The sequence below is a fragment of the Oryx dammah genome, unplaced genomic scaffold, assembly GCF_014754425.2.
Source record: "Oryx dammah isolate SB20612 unplaced genomic scaffold, SCBI_Odam_1.1 HiC_scaffold_23, whole genome shotgun sequence".
NCBI lineage: Eukaryota > Metazoa > Chordata > Mammalia > Artiodactyla > Bovidae > Oryx > Oryx dammah.
Window position 1 is genome coordinate 3210931 of NW_024070207.1, and position 24105 is coordinate 3235035.

A 24105-nucleotide genomic window follows, 5' to 3' on the forward strand; every position below is an offset into this window, starting at 1 on the left:
CCCTGGTGGCTGAGAGGTTAAAGCATCTGTCTGCAATGCGGGAGACTGGGGTTCAATCCCTGCATCAGGAAGATTCCCTGGAAAAGGAAATGGCAACCCACTCCAGTATTCTTGCCTGGAGAATCCCATGGATGGAGGAGCCTGGTGGGCTACAGTCCATGGGGTCACAAAGAGTTGGACACGACTGAGCAACTTCATTTTTCATGTATATATAATAATTAATTTTGTGTCAAATTGACTGGACTAAGGGATGCCCAGAGAGCCGGTAAAACATTCTTTCTGGGTGGGTCTGTGAGTGTTTTCTGGAAAATATTAGCATTTGAATCTACAGGTTGAGTAAAGAAAATCCCCTTCAACAATGTGGATGGGCATCAAACCTTGAGGGCCTCAATAGACTACATGGGAGGTTTTTGTTACCCACCAGGCTCCTCTGTCCATGGGGATTTTCCTGGTAAGAATACTGGAGTGGGTTGCCATTTCCTTCTCCCTGGGATCTTTCTGACCCAGTGATGAAACCCCTGACTCCTGTATTGTCAGGAAAGTTCTTTACCACTGAACCAGGGAAGCCCTTACAAGGAAGAAGGAAGTACAAATTTGTTCTGTGCTTGAGCTGGGACACCCATCTTCTCCCGCCCTCAGACATTGGCATTCCTGGTTCTTGGGACTCAAATTGGACCTTATACTATCTGCTCTCTTGGTTTACAGGCATTCAGACTAGGACTGAATTATACCAACTGCTAAATTATACCACCAGTTTTCCTGGTTCTCCAGGTTGAAGAAAGCAGACTGTGGAACCTCTTGTCATCCTCAATTGCACAAAGCAATTACTATAATTAATTTATACACACACAGACACACACACAGAAACACACATAAATACATATTTACTGGCTCCTATTGGCTCTGCTTCTCTGGAGAACTCTGACTGATACAATATATAAGGGGGAGAGATGGCCTGCAGCACTGGAGAAGGAAATGGCAGCCCACTCCAGTACTCTTGCCTGGAGAATGCCATGGATGGAGGAGCCTGGTGGGATACAGTCCACGGGGTCATGAAGAATCGTACCTGACTCAGGGGCTGAATGAACAAACAAACGAATGATTGACTCCCAGACCAGTATTAACTGAGCACAATTTCACTTTTGGAATTGTCATTAAAATAAAACCATAAATTTCCATTTATTCTCATGCTCATTTGAATAGTTTCTTTTGCTTTCAAGAGAGTTGTCACTAATGGAGAAGTAATGTTACACTGGATGCAGACTGCATATACTGAGCACCTATTATGAACAAAAAGCTATGCAAGATAAACAGAACAGAGATTCTGCCCTCAATATTAACTGCTGATTAATCAAATACCCTAAAAAGACTAATAATATGCATGAACTGAATTTCAAAACAATGCTTTGCAACATGTGATTTCATGTAATACAGACTTGGTGGTTTGGTTTTTTTTTTTTTTTTGCCATGCCACACAGCATGTGAGATTTAGTTCCCCAACAAGGCATGGAATCCACACCCTCTGCAGTGAAAGCATGGAGTCTTAACCTCTGGACAGCCAGGAAAGTCCTTAGTAATAACAATATAGAAGACCCTACCTTAAAGAGATAGGGACAATTCTATTATTAATAATTATACACTTTAAAATTTTATTTATTGGCTTGTTGAGTCTTAGTTGCAATACGTGGGATCTTTGTTGCAGCACAAGGACTCTCCAGTTGTGGCCCATGGCCTCTAGAGTACAGGATCAGTGGCTGAGGGGCACAGTCTTAGTTGCTCCAAGGCATGTGGGTCTTAGTTCTTCCCCAATGAGGGATCAAACCCATGTCCCATGCATTGCAAGGTGGATTCTTAACCATTGGACCACCAGGGAAGTCAACTCTATTAATTACTGGAAGTTTTATTACTGAAATACAGTACCTAGTATTGAAAGAGAAAGTTGTCTCTTCTGTGTTTTCAAACACAGTCTGAAAAGTGACATATTCAGTCACTCAACCCAACAGTTTGCATTAGTGATATGTTTCCTATTTTTAAAGACTGATTTATCTTTTAGTTTGGAATACTGACACAATCCTAACTGTTTCTTTGTAGTAAGAGATGAAATGTCTTAAACTTCCAGAGAGATAGGGACAGAGAGATAAGATTGTTCTTCTACCAATATCATCACCTCTAGAATCTGAACACTTAACTGCGAAACATATTCATATGTCATTAATATTGTACTGGATGTATACATAAATATATATATATATATATAATACAAAAATTATATACATACACACATATATATATTCAGTGGCTTCCCAGGTGGCGCTACTGGTAAAGAACCTACCTGCCAATGTAAGAGATGCAAGAGACATGGGTTTGATCCCTGGGTCAGGAAGATCCCCTGGAGGAGGGAATGGCAACCCAATTCAATATTCTTACCTGGAGGATACCATGGATAGAGGAGCCTTGAGGGCTACAGTCCTCAGAGTCAGAAGCAACTTAGCACACAACTGAACAACTGAAGCAACTTAGCACACACTCATGTATAATATCCAAATTCCTATCAAGGTTTATGTTTTTGTATGCCTATCCTGTTTTAATCAGATTAATACAACAGATTTCTGAAGTCCCAGTGGCTGCTTTCATTCTTTAATTTCTATCACCTATGAGCAGCATACTTGCATAATTTAACCATAGTCACATTATGAACCTTTCATAGTTGACAGTTCATGCAACTAGAGAGTATCAGAATCCCATTATTTTTGTTTCTGGGGAAGCCTAATTACTGGATGGTTTCTAGGAAAGCATATTGACAAGTTGAATGAAATGGATGGTTCTCATATTAAATTTTCCTAGAAAGGAAAAGCAAGGTAATTCCTCTTTAATTTTCATAATGTGATTTTTCTGATTCAAAATGGTGAAATTTCAGTTTTTTTAAGACTATCTGGAATTTGTCCCTAAAGAGCTTTTGAACTGAGGCATGGAACATTTTTAAAAAGAATTTGTCACAAGAAAACTTAAAAAAACACTAATTAATTATATTAGGAAATGAGAAGTGGACTAAGAAGAAACAAAACTCAAAAATTTTGAGCAACTCAAGATTCTTAAATCCACTATGGAAAATAACAATGAAACCCTACTTTCATGCAACACAATTAAAGTTTCAAAAACACTTTCATATCAACAACTTCATTTGATACAATTGACTTATAAGAAAGCAGGGATCAAGCCCTTCTGTCAGGTGAATCAGTTCAGTTCAGTTCAGTCGCTCAGTCGTGTCTGACTCTTTGCGACCCCATGAATCGCAGCACGCCAGGCCTCCCTGTCCATCACCAACTCCCGGAGTTCACTCAGACTCATGTCCATCGAGTCCGTGATGCCATCCAGCCATCTCATCCTCGGTCGTCCCCTTCTCCTCCTGCCCCCAATCCCTCCCAGCATCAGAGTCATTTCCAAGGAGTCAACTCTTCACATGAGGTGGCCAAACTACTGGATTTTCAGCTTTAGCATCATTCCCTCCAAAGAAATCCCAGGGCTGATGTCCTTCAGAATGGACTGGTTGGATCTCCTTGCAGTCCAAGGGACTCTCAGGAGTCTTCTCCAACACCACAGTTCAAAAGCATCAATCCTTCAGCACTCAGCTTTCTTCACAGTCCAACTCTCACATCCGTACATGACCACAGGAAAAACCATAGCCTTGACTAGACGGACCTTAGTCGGCAAAGTAATGTCTCTGCTTTTGAATATACTATCTAGGTTGATCCTAACTTTTCTTCCAAGGAGTAAGCGTCTTTTAATTTCATGGCTTCAGTCACCACCTGCAGTGATTTTGGAGCCCCCCAAAATAAAGTCTGACACTGTTTCCACTGTTTCCCCATCTATTTCCCATGAAGTGAATAGAGAGGCACAAATTTAAGTAATGAACTCACAGCCATAAGTAACCATACACAGATGCATTCATTCACAGCATTTCTTGAAAGATCACTATGTGAAAGACATTGTACTAACTGATAATGGAACATCCTTCCCTTCAAGGCTAGGGTGTTCTAGAGTGTTGAACACTCTAGAAAGGGTGACAAAAAAGTTCAGCATGATGTAATAAATGTTTTACGGTGCTTTAGTCATTGGGAAAAATCACCTTTAAATTCATGTGGAATTTAAAACAACAACGTCTCTTGAATTACACAAATGAGATGTTCATGGGAAAAAAGTAATCTTTGAGCACAGAACCACAGAATGTTGGCATTGCAAAGAGCCTTAGAGATTACTGTTCCAACAGTTCCCTTATTTCACAGATGAGGAAACTAAACCTAAAGAGACTAACTAGTTTTCCAAGGATAATAAAACTAGAAAGTGGCAAAGTTTTAAAGTTTCTTAAGGCTATAAGCATAATTTTCAGACAACCTAAACGCACAGAATCAAAAAAAAAACCGGGGGGGGGGGAGAAACAAAGTGTGTAATAACTTGGATGTATTCAGTCAAGCATGATCAGTTTTACCACTACCCTTAAAGTGTTCAAAATGTCAACAGAAAAGAGGACTTTTGCATTAAAGCTATTATTTTATAATTTCCCAATGAATTAAAATAATTTTAATACTCAATGGTCAACTAGTATTCAAAAGGCAAAAATAAAATAAATTATGCCTGACATTACTTTGGCCACCTGATGTGAAGAACTGACTCATTTGAAAAGACTCTGATGTTGGGAAAGATTGAAGGCGAGAGAAGGGGACGACAGAGGATGAGATGGTTGAATGGCATCAGTGACTCAATGGACATGAGTTTGAGTAAACTCCGGGAGTTGGTGATGGACAGGGAGGCCTCGCATGCTGCAGTCCATGGGGTCACAAACAGTCAGACATAACTGAGCAAATGAAATGAACTGACATTACTTTTAAGATCATTGCTGATACCTCTCTGAATGAACAGACCTCACCATGCTAACTGCTAAGTAGTTATATCCTCAATACAAGGAACAGACAGTGGACACTTCAGTGCATTGAAATGTACAATCCCCAGTCTGTGACCATTTCTGGTCTACTTTCATATATGTATTTTTTTCATAAACCCATAGCATTAATATCCATCAATATCATTCCTTCCAATAACACCTTTAACTTTTAGCAAAGTGAATTTGTTGAGGAAAAGGCTATGTCACATTGAATTTTGAAATTTCCCAAAATAATGTAGTATGCCAGTACTGCTGACTTTTTAGACTGAATTATATTCACATTACCTTTCTTCCAGTTCGCTTTGCTATTTCTAGTAGAGTGGTTCTGCCTACATGTATAAAATTTTATTACATGCTTATCCTTCACTGTTGGCTCTACCTTGACAGTCAAGTTTAATCACGCCAGATGTTGTTTTTGCAAAGCTCACTCCTTCTGCACAGATAATAGCCAGCCTGACCAATTCTTCCCCTCAAAGTACCACCCTCCCTCAGAAGTGTTATGTTCAGGGGATAATTTCTGACAATGAAGCAAACTAACCTGCTTTCAGTCAATTTGTGGGCTGCCATTTAAGCAGAAAGATCTGATCTTCATACTCTTTTAACCTGGCTAGTCTAAAATGTTCATAGTTTACTGCTTTTGTCTTCCTGTATGCTTCCTGAACTACAGAATCTCATACAGAGAATAGAACCATGAATGATAACTACAAAACAATGAAACAAAACTTCCATATGAAATATAAAATTGATCACATTGCCTTTTTATATCAGCTACACCTATATTGATTTTTTTTTTTTTTTTGCTCTTCAAACACAGGTTAAGAAGTAATTGTTTACACCTCCAGTGACTCATCTCCCCCCAGTAGGGGCTACAGTCATTGAAAAAAATCATATTTTTACCAAGTGTATATCCCTCTGCTCTTAGATTTCCTTTTTTCTTCTATTTCTCTGTCTCTGTACATAAATGTATCCTTTTCCCAAAAAGACTTACAGAGTTACATGTCACTCCTCCAAAGAACAGACTTCTAGTAACTTCAACCTTTAGGGGAAAAAAAAGCCACAAACCTTTATAAAAGGAAAAAAAAAAAAAAAGATTTCTAAGAGGCCAGTTGCCAGAAAGTACATACTTATTTCATAAGAATAAAATTAAAAATGAGCTCTCCTTCCTCTAAGTTTCCCAAAGCTTATTATCTGTTCTTATCTCATGGCACTTACAATTTTTCCTTATTATTCTAGTTATTTATGTAAATGTGTTATCTTCTTCACCAACCTGGAAGATCTTTGCCAGCAGGATCGAGGTCTAACTTATCCTATTTCCCAAAATGTCAGTTGCTTCATTTATGTTCTATAAAGAACCATTTCTCCATCCTTTAAAGCCCCATGAAGGTTGCAGAAAGGTCAAGGTAATGAGGATTGGAAAAAAATTATTTCATTTGTCCAGTTTTTCACTAGTGTTTGACACTTAACACATACTTTTATTATAGGTTTTTTTATACACATCTTATATTCCCAACTGCTCCAACTAAAAAGAGAGCTTTATAAGCTCCTTGAGGGGAAGTTCCACCTGTTGCTCGTCTTTGTATTTCTCAAAGTTTTTAAATAGAACCGTGTACCTAATAGGCACAGAGATATAAATGAAATAACATAAATCAGATTAGAAGGATAAATAGAAGACCCCTATAAGGCATAACAGCAATGAACAGCATTAGAATATACAAAAGCCATTTTTATTCATTAAACATTTATTAAGTGAATATTATATACTAACTGTGCTATGTACTAAAAGGAATAAAGCATAAAATTTCCCTCAAAGAAAACCTAGGTTAGTGGGGTAACTAGGAATCAAAAATTTTAAGCCAAAATTATGAGATTACTCCCTATTGATAAACTCAACTTTCTCAGTGCACATTATATTGTAAAAAGATATTTTAAATGAAAAAAAAAGCCATAAAACTTTGAGTATGAAAGTAGATAAGATTACATTAACTGAAACCCCCATGCCTAAGACAGTACTTACTGTATGTTATCACCATTTCTTAAATGCTTATAGTCTAAATTAGATTGCTTTCCCAATATTCTTTGTATGCCATATCCCAAAGAATAATAGATAAGAATAGTTGTTTTACATGGATTATCATATTTTAAGAGATATTTGTAAATATAATAAACAAGTGTCATGATTAATAGTATTAAGCATTCAAATTTGTTTCTCTTTTTTATAAGGCAAGATTTCTCTAAATGCTTTATATAATATTCACAAATCTTACTAGGTATTTTAATCAAGCAGTTAGACAATTTCCAATAGTTCATGGAACCATAAAGGGCTATTCCAATATCTACTCGATTATAGCAAGAATACTAGCTAGTGATTAAAATATTCACGCATAGCCTTTGAGAATAATTTTATTCAACTTTAAAAGACAGAGCAATTTAGTCCACTATCATCCTCTTTTCTTCAGAAATGACTGACACTCTCATTGAATACCAAATAAATTTCATTTCCTTTCCTGTTGATAAATTAGGAGGGAAAAAAGAATGAGAGAATTTTACCACCTTTATGGCCTTAAAGAGTTAATGGGCTCAAGATATTTAGCAGCATTATTTAGGCAAAAGAAGATACACAATGAGAACAAAGGGTCTGATTTAGGTACCTTATATGCAGTTCTGGATTGTATACTAATCCAGCCAGTCATTTGCTACTACAGTTGATATTGTTGATATTATCGTTGATAGCTGACTAAATAAATAACAGTAAATGGCAATGTGTAGTGCAGGGTATGCTCCCACTACAGATGAATTAGATAAGGAGTATATTGATATTTTAGGAGCAACTTTTCTCTCTGCTTAAGAAAATGCATATTCATTCTAGAAAATTTGGAATATTAGAAAAGCACAAATAATATTATAAAAACCATTATCCTAAAATTGATATATTACAAGTATTAACATTGTACTGTATTTTCTTCCATAATGTGTACATTGTGTGTGTCTAGGTGTGTACATGTGCATGCATGCAGGTTTTATATGGTGTACACATGGATCCTTAGTATGTTTTCTCCCACTTCAGACATGAAAATTCTTCCCATGAGTATATATAATTATAATTTCAAATAGTTACACAAAATGCCATAGTATAAATGAACCATAAGGCATTTAAGCAATGGCCTACTGTAGGCTATTTAAGCTATTTTCAATTTTTCATTATTATAACTAACTATATAATAAACATATGTCTTTTGGTATATCACTGGGATTTTTTTGTAGGTAGGTAGGTAGATAGATGATAGATATGAGAGAGTCAGTTCTTAAGCAGATTGATAAGAAGTCCAGGAACCAGAGAACAAATTGCCAGCATCTGCTGGACCATGGAAAAAGCAAGAGAGTTCCAGAAAAACATCTATTTCTGCTTTATTGACTATGCCAAAGCCTTTGACTATGTGGATCACAATAAACTGTGGAAAATTCTGAAAGAGATGGGAATACCAGACCACCTGACCTGCCTCAAGCAACAGTTAGAAATGGACATGAACAACAGACTGGTTCCAAATAGGAAAAGGAGTACATCAAGGCTGTATATTGTCACCCTGCTTATTTAACTTATATGCACAGTACTTCATGAGAAACGCTGAGCTGGAAGAAGCACAAGCTGGAATCAAGATTGCCGGGAGAAATATCAATAAACTCAGATATGCAAATGATACCACCCTTATAGCAGAAAGTGAAGAGGAACTAAAAACCCTCGTGATGAAAGTGAAAGAGGAGAGTGAAAAAAGTTGGCTTAAATCTCAACATTCAGAAAACAAAGATCATGGCATCTGGTCCCATCACTTCATGGCAAATAGATGGGGAAACAGTGGAAACAGTGTCAGACTTTATCTTTTTGGGCTCCAAAATCACTTCAGATGGTGATTGCAGCCATGAAATTAAAAGATGCTTACTCCTTGGAAGAAAAGTTGTGACCAACCTAGATAGCATATTCAAAAGCAGAGACATTACTTTGCCAACTAAGGTCCGTCTAGTCAAGGCTATGGTTTTTCCAGTAGTCATGTATGGATGTGAGAGTTGTACTGTGAGGAAAGCTAAGAGCCGAAGAATTGATGCTTTTGAACTGTAGTGTTGGAGAAGACTCTTGAGGGTCCCTTGGACTGCAAGGAGACCCAACCAGTCCATTCTAAAGGAGATCAGCCCTGGGTGTTCTTTGGAACGAATGATGCTAAAGCTGAAACTCTAGTACTTTGGCCACCTCATGCGAAGAGTTGACTCATTGGAAAAGTCTGTGATGCTGGGAGGGATTGGGGGCAGGAGGAGAAGGGGACGACAGAGGATGAGATGGCTGGATGGCATCACGGACTCGATGGACGTGAGTCTGAGTGAACTCCGGGAGACAGTGATGGACAGGGAGGCCTGGCGTGCTGCGATTCATGGGGTCGCAAAGAGTCGGATACAACTGAGTGACTGAACTGAACTGAACTGAATCCTGTTATCCTAAAATGTAAGTTATGGGAGTGGGTCTAGTAAGATCTTTACAACCTCCAGACATTCTTTTGATTCATTGTGATAACTAATTAAAAGGTATATAACTTCACTGCTAACACTAGCAAGGGGGGTACTCTCTGTCCCTCTTCTGATGTCTGTGTCAGAAGCTTTCTCTATCTCTTTTATGCTTTAATAAAACTTTATTACACAAAAGCTCTGAGCAGTCAAGCATGGTCTCTGGGCCTGGATTGAATTCTTCTCCAGAGGCCAAGAATCCCTGTGTCTTTCGTGGTTCAGCAACCTTTCAGATACATACATACACACATGCATACATATATATGCTAGTGAAATATTATTTTAAGTGAATAACAGTTACTTACATCTTGATTTTTGCTTAAATATTTGCCCATTTTTCTACTGACTACAGAGTATATCTTAATTTATTTCTTTAAATTTTATTTATTTGTTTTTGTTTTTGGCTGTGCTGGTCTTTGTTGTTGCAAGGAATTTTTCTCTAGTTGTGACTAGCAGGAGTTACTCTCTAATTGCGGTTCATAGGCTTCTCTTGTTTTGGATCCGGGGCTCTAGGGTGCACAGGCTTCAGTAGTTGCAGCAAGTAGGCTCAGTAGTTGTGGCCCCCGGGTTCTATAGCACAGGCTCAACAGTAGTGGCACAGGGACTAAGCTGCTCTGCAGCATGTTGGATCTTCCCAGATCACAGATTGAACCTATGTCTCCTGCATCGGCAGGGAGATTCTTTGCCCCTGAGCCACCAGGGAAGCCTCTCAATTTCTCAGTGAACTGTTCAGTGCTGCTTAAATATACAGTACTGAAATATTATCTGCTAATGAGGTTTACAATTTTATTATGAAAATATACAGAAAATTACTAAGAAATATTATAATTATTTGCCTTTCAGAACTAATAAACATCAATCCAATCATAACTGCTCAACAACTTCTCTTTTTCTGAAAATAAGTAAAATTTACAGATGGAGTTAAATCCTCTTTGTATTCCTCCCCAAACCAATTACACTTCCTTCTTACCCAAGACCATTAATAATCACAAATTTGATGTGTGTCTTTCCCATCATACTCTTACACATTGTGTTTTAATGAAAAATTATACAATATTGTTTGGGTTGCCTGAAAAAAGTTAAATATCATATGAACCATTCTGCAGATTACTTTTTTTAACTCAACATTATGCTTTTCAGATCTATCCAAGTTGATATATAAATATTTAACTCACTAATTTATACCAATTTATCCATGTTATTTATATAACATTCATTCATCTTAACTGCTATATGATATTCTAGAATTCTATCTCATCAAGCCTTCATCACTTATCCATTCACCATGGTAGACATTTAAGTTGTTTCTGGGTTTTGTATTGCAAAAATTGATTTAGCAACCAACCTTGTGCATATGTGCACAAATTTCTTTATATCATATACCTAAATATAAATTATTGAATCCATATACTTCAATCATTGAATACTGAATTACTGAATCACTTTCAACCTTATTATATATATTGCCATATATCTTTCAATTTCCTAATGTTTAAATAGGATTTTTGCATTTATGTTCAGAAAAGAGACTATAATTTTGGTTTGTTATATTTATCTTTCAGTAGTAAGTTAATAATTTCCTAAAGTCAGTTGAGGAGCATATCTGTATTATATAGACTCCAAAAATATTTCTGAAATGGGGATTATCTATTCCTTGAAGATATGATAAAAATCATATGGAGTTAGGCCTGATTCCTTGAGAATGGAGTCGGCAATATTTTTTTTTCACTTTCAGTTCAATGTTTCTAATGATAATCTGTTTTTAAAAATTTCGTTATTTTAATTGAAGGCTAATTACTTTACAATATTGTAGTGGTTTTGTCATACATTGACATGAATCTGCCATGAGTGTACATGTGTTCCTCATCCTGAACCCCCCTCCCACGTCCCTCCCCATCCCATCCCTCAGGATAATCCTAGTGCACCAGCCCTGAGCACCTTGTCTCATGTATCAAACCTGGACTGGCGATCTATTTCACATATGATAATATACATGTTTCAATGTTATTCTCTCAAATCATTGCACCCTCACCTTCTCCCACAGAGTCCAAAAGACTGTTCTATACATCTGTGTCTCTTTTGCTGTCTTACATGTAAGAATATTGTTACCATTTTTCTAAATTCCATATATATGTGTTAGTATACTGTATTGGTGTTTTTCTTTCTGGCTTACTTCACTCTGTATAATAGGCTCCAGTTCAATCCACTTCATTAGAACTGATTCAAATGTATTCTTTTTAATGGCTGAGTAATATTCCATTGTGTATATGTACCACTGCTTTCTTATCCATTCATCTGCCAATGGACATCTAGGTTGCTTCCATGTCCTGGCTATTATAAACAGTGCTGCGATTAACATTGGGATACACATGTCTCTTTCAATTCTGGTTTCCTCGGTGTGTATGTCAGCAGTGCAATTGCTGGGTCATATGGCAGTTCTATTTCCACTTTAAGGAATCTCCACACTGTTCTCCATAGTGGCTGTACTAGTTTTTATCCCCACCAAGAGTGTAAGAGGGTTCCCTTTTCTCCACACCCTCTCCAGCATTTATTGTTTGTGGAATTGTGGATAGCAGCCATTCTGAACAGCATGAAATGGTACCTCATCATGGTTTTGATTTGCATTTCTCTGATAATGAGTGATGATAATGAGCATCTTTTCATGTGTTTGTTAGCCATATGTATGTCTTCTTTGGAGAAATGTCTGTTTAGTTCTTTGGCCCATTTTTTGATTGGGTCATTTATTTTTCTGGAATGGAGCTGCAGGGGCTGCTTGTACATTTTTTTAGATTAATTCTTTGTCAGTTGCTTCATTTGCTATTATTTTCTCCCATTCTGAAAGCTGTCTTTTCACTTTGCTTATAGCTTCCTTCATTGTGCAAAAGCTTTTAAGTTTAATTAGGTCCCATTTGCTTATTTTTGCTTTTATTCCCATTACTCTGGGAGGTGGGTCATAGAGGATCCTCTTGTGATTTATGTCAGAGAGTGTTTTGCCTATGTTTTCCTGTAGGAGTTTTATAGTTTTTGGTCTTACATTTAGATCTTTAATCCATTTTGAGTTTATGTTTGTGTATGGTGTTAGAAAGTGTTCTAGTTTAATTCTTTTACAAGTGGTTGACCAGTTTTTCCAGCACCACTTGTTAAAGAGATTGTCTTTTCTCCATTGTATATTCTTGCCTCCTTTGTCAAAGATGAGGTATCCATAGGTGCATGGATTATCTCTGGGCTTTCTATTTTGTTCCATTGATCTATATTTCTGTCTTTGTGTCAGAATCATACTGTCTTGATGACTGTAGCTTTGTAGTATAGCCTGAAGTCAGGCAGGTTGATTCCTCCAGTTCCATTCTTTTTTCTCAACTAATCAGTTTTTACCCAGAGTTTCTCTTTCTTCTGGCTTCATTCTGATAATATTTGCCTGAAAATTTAGCAATTATATAAACCTAGATTATTCCCTGAGACAAGAGCTTGTGTGCATATAATATATCTGAGGATCATGAACCCAGAGAATGAGTATGTGATAATGAAGAAGAATGAAAAAAGGAATGAAGAAAAGCCTATTCAATAAATAAAGAAAATACGGTGTGTGCATGTATATATGCACACACACACACATATATATATATATGTATAGGTTGGAAAGATCCCCTGGAGAAGGAAATGACAACACACTCCAGTATTCTTGCCTAGAGAATCCTATGGACAGAGGAGCCTGGCACACTACAGTCCATGTGGTTGCAAGAGTCAGACTAAACCACTTAGCGGCTAAACTACCATGTGTGTATTTATATACACACACAATGGAATACTACTCAGGAATATGGACAGAACAAATGCTAAGTAAGTCAGAAAGAAAGACAAATACCATATGATATCACTTGTATGTGGAATGTAAACTATGGCACAAATGAACATATCTGCCAAACAGAAACAAACTCACAGACAAGGAGAACAGACTTGTGGTTGTTGATGGGAAAAGGGATGCAGGAAGGATGGACTGGGACTTTAGGACTAGCAGATGCAAACCATTATATATACAATAGATGAACAACAAGGTCCTACTGTGTCACATAGGGAACTATATTCAATATCCTGTAAGAAGCCACAATGGAAAAGAAACCAGAAAAGGAATATTAAAAAAGTTGTCTTGAAGCTCAACATTCAGAAAACTAAGAACATGGCATCTGGCCCCATCACTTCATGGCAAATAAATGGAGAAACAGTGGAAACAGTGGCTGACTTTATTTTTTGGGCACCAAAATCACTGCAGATGGTGACTGCAGCCATGAAATTAAAAGACGCTTACTCCTTGGAAGGGAAGTCATGACCAACCTAGACAGCATATTAAAAAGCAGAGACATGACTTTGCCAAAAAAGGTCCATCTAGTCAAGGGTATGGTTTTTCCAGTGGTCATGTATGGACGTGAGAGTTGGACTATAAAAAAAGCTGAGCACCGAAGAATTGATGCTTTTGAACTGTGGTGTTGGAGAAGACTCTTGAGAGTCCCTTGGGCTGCAAGGACATCCAACCAGTCCATCCTAAAGGAGATCAGTCCTGATTGTTTATTGGAAGGACAGATGCTGAAGCTGAAACTCCAGTACTTTGGGCACCTGATACGAAGAGCTGACTTATTTGAAAGACCCTGATGCTGAGAAAGATTGAAGACAGGAGGAGAAGAGGACGACAGAGGATGAGATGGTTAGATGGCATCACTAATTCAATGGACATGAGTTTGAGTCAACTCCGGGTGTTGGTAATGGACAGGGAGGCCTGGCTTGCTGCAATCCATGGGGTTGCAAAGAGTCGGACAAGACTGAGCAACTGAACTGAACTGAATGTGTGTGTGTGTGTGTGTGTGTGTAACTGAATCCTTTGGCTGTACACCAGGAACACAACATTGTAAATCAACTATACTTCAATAAAATACATTTAAAAAAGAAAAGCCTATTCAAGGTTGTGTTATTAAGCTGATCACTACTATTACCAGGGCTTGTTTCCACTAGTGACCTTATGAGGAGCTGTACAGAATGTACCTCAGAATTGTTTGCCATTCACCCAATGGCTCCTGCTCCTTATTGGTCAAGAATGACCCCGTGGGCTATTAAATCGCAAAGAGTCAGACACGACTTAGTGACTGAACAACAACTCATGAGCTGCATATACATATAAGTGCTTTGGATTCTCACACAACAAAAAATAAGATGAAGTAGCCAAAATTATTAGGTTACACCAGTAAAAATCTGTTTGCCACAACGACTATAGTAAAAAGTGCATTGAGGACATAAGAGATGGAACACAGAAGGTGTCTTATACACTGTTTCATCTTAGTTTTCAAAATTATTTAGTTTCCTGATTTCCTGTATCTATTCTCATGCTCCCTTTTTATTTCCAATATTATTTGTGCATTTTCTCCTTACTCTGCTTTCCTAGGGGTTCCTTTTGTCAGTTATTTTTAGCTTTTAGTTTTATTGATTGGTTTTACTTTTTTCTAGTCATTAATTTGTTTATGTTTTTATTATCTCTTCCTTCAGCTGATGTCTTCCTTCCTTTATTTATTTATTTATTTTTTGGGTGAGTGAATATATGCAAGATTTATTGGAGAAAAATATAACATTCTATTTGTAGACATTTTAAAGATTCAAATAAATGACTGTACAATACTTATGGGCTAGAAAACAAAACATCTGAAAGATATCAATTTTCACAAGTTTACTATAGTTATAATGCAATCTCAATAAGGATTTCATAGATTTTTTGTAATATTTGATAGGCAAAATTTCTGCTGAGTTACAAAGGATAAAAAATAATGACATACTATAAAAAAATGATAACAAAATGAAATTATCAGAGATCATTAATTACTCTAAAGTGAAAAAGTGAAAGTGAAAGTTGCTCAGTCATGTCCAACTCTTTGCGACCCAGTCCTTGGAATTCTCTAGGCCAGAATAATGGAGTGAGTAGCCTTTCCCTTCTCTAAGGGATCTTCCCAACCCAGGGATTGAAGCCAGGTCTCTGGCATTTTGGGTGGATTCCTTACCAGCTGAGCCATCAGGGAAGCCCTAGTTAATGAAGACAGCATATTATTGTTGTAGGAATATACAAACAGACCAACGGAAGATAACTGAACTTAGAAACTGACTCGTATGTATGTGAACCCTTAATTTATGATAAAGTAATCATTAAAATGGAAAAGGAACTGGACATGAAACCACAGACTGGTTCCAAATAGGAAAAGGAGTACGTCAAGGCTGTATATTGTCACCCTGCTTATTTAACTTATATGCAGAGTACATCATGAGAAACGCTGGGCTGGAAGAAGCACAAGCTGGCATCAAGATTGCCGGGAGAAATATCAATAACCTCAGATATGCAGATGACACCACCCTTATGGCAGAAAGTGAAGAGGAGCTAAAAAGCCTCTTGATGAAAGTGAAAGAGGAGAGTGGAAAACTTGGCTTAAAGCTCAACATTCAGAAAGCAAAGATCATGGCATCTGGTCCCATCACTTCATGGCAAATAGATGGGGAAACAGTGGAAACAGTGTCAGACTTTATTTTGGGGGTTCCAAAATCACTGCAGATGGTGATTGCAGCCATGAAATTAAAAGACACTTACTCCTTGGAAGAAAAGTTATGAGCAACCTAGATAGCATATTGAAAACCAGAGACATTACTTTGCCAACAAAGGTCCGTCTAGTCAAAGCTATGGTTTTTCCTGTAGTCATGTATGGATGTGAGAGTTGGACTGTGAAGAAAGCTGAGTGCTGAAGGATTGATGCTTTTGAACTGTGGTATTGGAGAAGACTCTTGAGAGTCCCTTGGACTGCAAGGAAATCCAACCAGTCCATTCTGAAGGACATCAGCCCTGGGATTTCTTTGGAGGGAATGATGCTAAAGCTGAAACTCCAGTACTTTGGCCACCTCATGCGAAGAGTTGACTCATTGGAAAAGACTGTGATGCTGGGAGGGATTGGGGGCAGGAGGAGAAGGGGACAACTGAGGATGAGATGGCTGGATGGCATCACTGACTCGATGAACGTTAGTCTGAGTGAACTCCGGGAGTTGGTGATGGACAGGGAGGCCTGGCATGCTGCGATTCATAGGGATCGCAGAGTTGGACACAACTGAGCAACTGAACTGAACTGAACTGAATGAAATGCACAGTTCTACTGACACATGTATTCAACTGACTTTAATATGTGTCCATTACAACAAGCTTCATGGTATCATCATCTGGATCTTCTACAATTTGTTGTCTTACCAGACTTCCCTTCTCTCTTCCCTTAATTGCTCTATTTTTTTCCTGTGGGGAACTCATGTCATGTGGTTCCAGTTTATTTAATTTTGCCAGGACTCCAGCCATATGTGTGGTACTAGGAGAACAAGGCTTTATCAAGCAGAGGGATCCCAACTCCTTACCCTCAAAGATGGTTTAGGAACGGGCATATAGTCTAAGCAGAACCACTCTGTTCTCTAAGAACTGCTTATGTGGATGCTAGGAGAGAAAGGAGCTGTCTTACTTGAATCATTTTAACTGTAAAATTACATCAACTGAATGAATTATTCATATATAAAAATGCTTGATAGAACATATGGGATTTATGAGGCACCAATTTATGTGAATACCCTCTTTTCCCCCTTTTCTGGTAACTATGTACTCAAATAAAGGCTGAATCTATGAAAAAAAAATCTTCTCACTACTAAATACACTTAAAGCATATATGTGTGTGTTTGTGTGATCTTCTAACATTACATTTGCCCAAGGTATTTGTGTTTTAACTAATGTTGAAAAGTTTTCTAGAGAAATTTTAATCATTAATGGTGAAATTATTTGAGGCACTGTATTTTTTTTTTACTATGGTACAACCTAAGACGGCTAGATGACCAATTGCCCTTAACGCTGACTCTGATTGCTGAGGTAAATGAGGTATCTAACTCTTATTTAACCTAAGAGAAATTACAAGTTACTAGCCTTTCAGGAAATATATTCAAGGCGATTATATTTTCTGAGTTGCCCATGTATTTTCAGTCCATTCTGGCCAACACTGATATCAAGAAATAAATCTGCAACTTAAAAGTAGTAATGCTGCATGCATTTCTAAAATGTAATTAAATGCATTCATGGGCATCTATGGGGGGTTCCCTTGTGGCTCAGCTGGTCAAGAATCCACCTGCAATGCTGGAGACCTGGGTTCAATCCTTGAGTTGGAAAGATCCCCTGGAGAAGGGAAAGGCTACCCACTCCAGTACTCTGGCCTGGAGAATTCCATGGGGTCACATGGGGTCACAAAGAGTCAGACATGACTCAGCGATTTTCATGTCACCATGCACATCTATCAAGGGCATTTTGAAACACAAGCTAAGTTTTGGTTTGCTGGTCTGTAATTTAGAAATTCAGGCCATTCAGTAGCCAATACGTCAGTTCTTTAAAGCGAAAAACAAAGATCCAGGTGAAATTTCAAATTCAATATGAGTCTCATCTTTGCACAGGAGGAGTCAGGATGAAATCTGTATTACTTTAAGTTCTCTTGAGTGCAAAATATAGCAAATATTAAATTATTTACAAAGTCATAACTGTTCAAAGCTGAAATGCAAGTAGTCTGACTATATCACAGTCCAAACTATCCACAACTTTATTTTGTTGGCAAATCTTAATAACAAAAACTTGATTTGGAGTGTTTATAATAGGATATATGACATTGAATGATGGTTTGATTAACAACTTCAACAAAATTGATCCCTTATGTGGCACTCGAAAGGAATAATGACATTTTTTTGAAGGATCACTGAGGACCCATTCAAAGTACAATAAATAACTCATTCAATAATACTTAGCAATATATGTGGCCTCATTTTTCTAGAGTTAGCCTAAACTATCCAGTATTTGCACTTATTTGAGCTAAACTATACACCAGGCCTCTACACAGTGGTAAACTAAACTATGCATTAATTAGTCACTCTGAGGCTTTGTCTCACTCTGTCTTGTGTTGCCTTGCATGTTTGGGCCACAAGTTTATAAAGGAGATAACATTTGTGTATATTTTCCTAACCAGACAGTTATGAAGATAGTTGATTCAGGAAATGGTTTAAAATTTTGTCCTTGCAAAGAATTTCTGTCCTATGGGCAAATATCAACTTTTGCAAATCTTCTGCAAAGCTATTTAGTAATTTGTGTTAAGACTTAACACAGTTCTCATCTCTCAGAGGAAAATCAGTGCCCACAAATGTTCATGCTTCAGAATTTTCATCTCAATGGTATATACAAAAGTGAAAACTTAGAAACACTGCTAATATCCAATCTTAAGGAAGTGGTTAAATAAATAAGACATCGGTAAATGAAATAATATGCAGTCATTGTGAAACATTTTTTCAAACATGAGAAAAATGGCTCATGTTTAAAAAAAATTAAATTCTATATGATCAATATATCCCCATTTGTACATGAAAAGATGAAGTATATGTATTGAAAATGACTAAAAGGAAATGTACCAAAAGTTAAACAATTTTTTTCTAGTCATATTTAGGTAATTATAAGTTTTATATATTCAATATTGTGAACATAAACTGCTTTTATAATCATTAAAATCAATAAATATTATTTTTAAAAGAACAACAACAAAAAAAAACTTTTGGCCTAAAGAAACAACACAAATTCAACTGGGAGATTAAACACAAACTCATCTGTTCAAAACCTAATATCCATTAAAAGGAGGACCAAGAAGATATTTGATGAATACCCTCAGTTACTTTCTTTGAAGTTTACCTATGATTTTTCAGGGGGAAGAAGCTACAAGACAGCATATTAAGTTTCATGTCTAGAGTGGGGCAGCCTGTGTTTGAACACTGGCCTCAATACTTACTAGAAGTGTGGCATTTTCTACATTGTTTACACTTCACAAGCTTCAGTTCTCTTTCTATAAATGGGCACAAAAACTATGCCTCATTCATAAGGTTGTTGTGAGGATGAAGTTTTTTGGTTATGTTTTAATACACTTAACACCAGTGAATAACTTGTAAACACTCAATATATGACTAATTGGGCTTCCCTGGAGTCTCAGACCATAAAGAATCTCCCTGCAAAGCAGGAGACCTGGGTTCAATTCCTGGGTTGGGAAGATCCCCTGAAGAATGGAATGGCAACCCACTCCAGTATCATTGCCTGGAGAATCGCATGGAGAGAAGAGCTTGATTGGCTATATTCCATGGGATCACAGAGTTGAACATACCTGGGCGATGAAGCACTCATGCATATGACTAATCAATTATTATAAAGGTGTATTAGTGAGAGTTCTCCAGAGAAACAGAACCAACAGGATGTATATATCTGTAGAAAGAGATTTATTATAAGGAATTGGCTCATGCAGTTATGGAGAGGATGGAAAGTATTAATTTCTGTAGTTTCAATCGGCAAGTTAGAGACCCAGGAGAGTCCAAAGGAAGGACAACAATGGGTGTCTCTGTCTGAAAGTTGTTGGGCAAGAAAAAGTCTCCTTTTAAACAGATTTATCGAGGTATAATTGAGAAAAAACATTAAACCTATAGTTAACAATTCAGTATAGTTCACTTAAACATGTGTTAGCTATCGTGTTAAGGAAATCAAGCCCACAATATGCATTGGAGAGACTGGCACTGAAGCTGAAGCTCCAATCCTTTGGCCACCTGATGAAGAGCCGACTCATCAGAAAAGAGCCTGATGCCGGGAAAGACTGAAGGCAGGAGAAGGGGACAGCAGAGGAGATGGCTGGATGGCATCACCGACTCAATGAACATGAGTTTGAGCAAACTCCAGGAGATAGTGAAGGACAGGGAAGCCTGGTGTGCTGCAGTCCATGGGGTCGAAAAGAGTTGGATATGACTGAGCAACTTAACAACATGTAAAGTGTTCTAACAACACACACACACACACACACAAAGGGGCTCTCAGGCAGGAGGAATTCATCTTACTCAGGTGAGGGCCAGCCTTCCTGTTCAATTCAACCCTTCAACTTATTGGATGAGGCCCACCTACATGGGCTTCCACAGTAGCTGTATAAGGGCTTCCCTGGTGGCTCAGACGGTACAGAATCTGCCTGCAATGCAGGAAACCTGGGTTGGATCCCTGGGTCAAGAAGATCCCCTGGAGAAGAGCATAGCAATCCACTCCAGTATTCTTGCCTGGAGAATCCCCATGGACAGGTGAATCTGGCAGGCTACAGTCCATGGGATTGCAAAGAGTCAGACATAACTGAGCAACTAACACATTCATGTTAGATAGAGCAATCTGCTTTTATTCAGTCTAAGTTTAAATGTTACTCTTGACCCAAAACACTCTCAGAGATACACCAGAATAATGTTTGACCAAATGTCTAGGCACCCTGTAGCCTAGTCAAGTTGACATGAAATTCACCATCATGAATGGATATTAGTAGAATTATACACCATGCATATACAATGATACCATGATTCGTTAAAACTACAAGATGAATTCAAGTGTCTTACATTTCAATGTAATATCAAACAACTGATTTGAGTGAGGATTTTGTGTGAATTTAGTTTAGTATTTTTTGCTTTGTTTTTTTAACATAGTTCCCAGTTGTTCAACTAAATTACTTGGTCTGTTTTCTCTAAATAGTCAGTTGTGGCTACAGATAAATTGAGTGGAATTTTTACAGCCTAGTAATTCTTGAAAAGCAGCAAAGCTCTCAAACACAGAAGGTCATCCCTACACAGTACTAGGTTTGAAAACCTGTGAGCAATCTTTCCCACCATTAATCCTTAAATTGGATCAAAGAGCATTATGGAGTATATCAGATAAATAGAGGAATAAAGTGATACCAACACAAAATTTTATTTTTTTCATATGTTCAAGTCAATGATTTAAAGTGAGAATTAAATGCATCAAAGGGAAAATAATTTACAGAATTAAAAAGGAGGCTGGAATTTTCAAAGAGGTAGCAAGAGTGGGAAAGAATGCATGACATGAAAATCACAATTAAATTTCCTAAGTTTAAATTGCAATTAATATTGCCCAGTACATCAAAGCTGCATTCAAGTCATTTTCTTTTAATTGACCACACTGTCCTTTCTTACATATTTTCAACAAATAGTCATGAAGATTTAAATTTTGGACAGATGGTTGATCATACTATAAATCCTAATACATGGTATTAAAGGAACATTTTTAAATCAAGTACAGTATTGAATAAAACCAAGAAAAATGATATACCTTTAAATCTACAAAATTGTTCTATACATGACAGAACACAATCTATCCCTTTCCTTAGCTCTCAGTTCATTTGTTTGATAAATGAACATTTAGTTGAAAATTCCTAGATATTCTAAAAGTGAACACTTTTGGGAAAAAATTATATTTTTAAGCTGTTCCAGGCTTTAGTGGATGGATAACTTCTGGGAAGATAACAAATGTGTACATAATACTTAAACAAAGAGCAAAATAAAATTTAAAGGTCTTAGCAAAATATAATGACTATAATTTACTAATACCTTACTATGTTAGGAAGATAAGAAAGCCTTACCTTTTAGTAACTTTAGTAAGAGAGATTTCCTCAGTGATCATTGCAAAGAAATAGAGGAAAACAATAGAATGGGAAAGACTAGAGATCTCTTCAAGAAAATTAGAGATACCAAGGGAACATTTCATCCAAAGATGGGCATAATAAAGGACAGAAATGGTATGGACCTAACAGAAGCAGAAGATATTAAAAAGAGGTGGAAAGGATACACAGAAGAACTGTACAAAAAAGATCTTCATGACCTAGATAATGATGATGTTGTGATCACTCACCTAGAGCCAGACAGCCTGCAATGTGAAGTCAAGTGGGCCTTAGGAAGAATCACTATAAACAAAGCTAGTGGAGGTGATGGAATTCCAGTTGAGCTATTTCAAATCCTAAAAGATGATGCTATGAAAGTGTTGTACTCAATATGCCAGCAAATTTGGAAAACTCAGCAGTGGCCACAGGACTGGAAAAGGTCAATCTTCATTCCAACCCCAAAGAAAGGCAATGTCAAAGAATGTTCAAACTATCGGCAAATAGATGGGGAAACAATGGAAACAGTAACAGACTTTATTTGGGGGGGCTCCAAAATCACTGCAGATGGAGACTGCAACCACAAAATTAAAAGACAATTGCTCCTTGGAAGAAAAGTTATGACCAACCTAGACAGCATATTAAAATGCAGAGACATTACTTTGCCAACAAATGTTTATGTATGGATATGGGAGTTGGACTATAAAGAAAGCTAAGCATTGAAGCATTGATGCTCTTGAACTAGGGGTGTTGGAGAAGACACTTGAGAGTCCCTTCGACTGCAAGGAGATCAAACCAGTCCATCCTAAAGGAAATCAGTCCTGAATATCCATTGGAAGGACTAATGCTGAAGCTGAAACTCCTATACTTTGGCCACCTAATAGGAAAAACTGATTCATGTGAAAAAAAACCTGATCCTGGGAAAGATTGAAGGCAGGAAGAGAAAGGAACGACAGAGGATAAGCTAGTTGGATGGCATCACGTACTCAATGGACATGAGTTTGAGCAAGCTCCGAGAATTGATGATGGATAGGGAAGCCTGGCGTGCTGCAGTCCGTGGGGTCAAAAAGATTCAGACAAGACTGAGTGACTGAACTGAACTGATAATTTACATCTTACTATGTGGCAGACACTTTAGCAATATTATTTCTAGTTATCACATTCAAAACATTCCTTCAAGATAGGTATCAGCTCTCTAGCCTCTCATTGCACCCCTCCCTCAATCACACACTCAGCATTCCCCTACTACAAGTGAGGAATCTGAAACTCTGGGATATTAAGTAAGATATTAAGGGCTAAACCTAAACTCATAAAGCTGAGTGGATTGAAAGCCAGTTTCACATAGCACCAAACCTAATTGTGCCATTCTAGTTCTAAAGAAATATTCAAAAGTCCCAGAACCACAAGCATTATTTTCTAAAGCAGTGTAGCAATTTTTTCTTTGAAAAGACAATTATTGATTTGTTTCTAACATTGTTAACATACATATTTACAGTAAAACATTTGTAAAATATAGAGAGGTGAAAAAAAAGAAAGAAATAATCAGTAATTGCATCAGTAATATTACAGGATAAGTCACAGATGCTGGACTATGTCAACCAGGTCTCCATTTCAGGAAAAAACAGTTTATGCTTCATGCTAAAACCTATATGCAGGCCAGGAAGCAGCAGTGAGAACTGGACATGGAACAACAGACTGGTTCCAAATAGGAAAAGGAGTATGTCAAGGCTATATATTGTCTGCTTATTTAACTTATATGCAGAGTACATCATGAGAAACGCTGGACTGGAAGAAGCACAAGCTAGAATCAAGATTGCTAGGAGAAATATCAATAATCTCAGATATGAAGATGACACCACCCTTATGGCAGAAAGTGAAGAGGAGCTAAAAAGCCTCTTGATGAAAGTGAAAGAGGAGAGTGAAAAAGTTGGCTTAAAGCTCAACATTCAGAAAACGAAGATCATGGCATCTGGTCCCATCACTTCATGGGAAATAGATGGGGAAACAGTGGAAACAGTGTCAAACTTTATTTTGGGGAGCTCCAAATATTTGGAGCCATGATGGTGACTGTAGCCATGAAATTAAAAGATG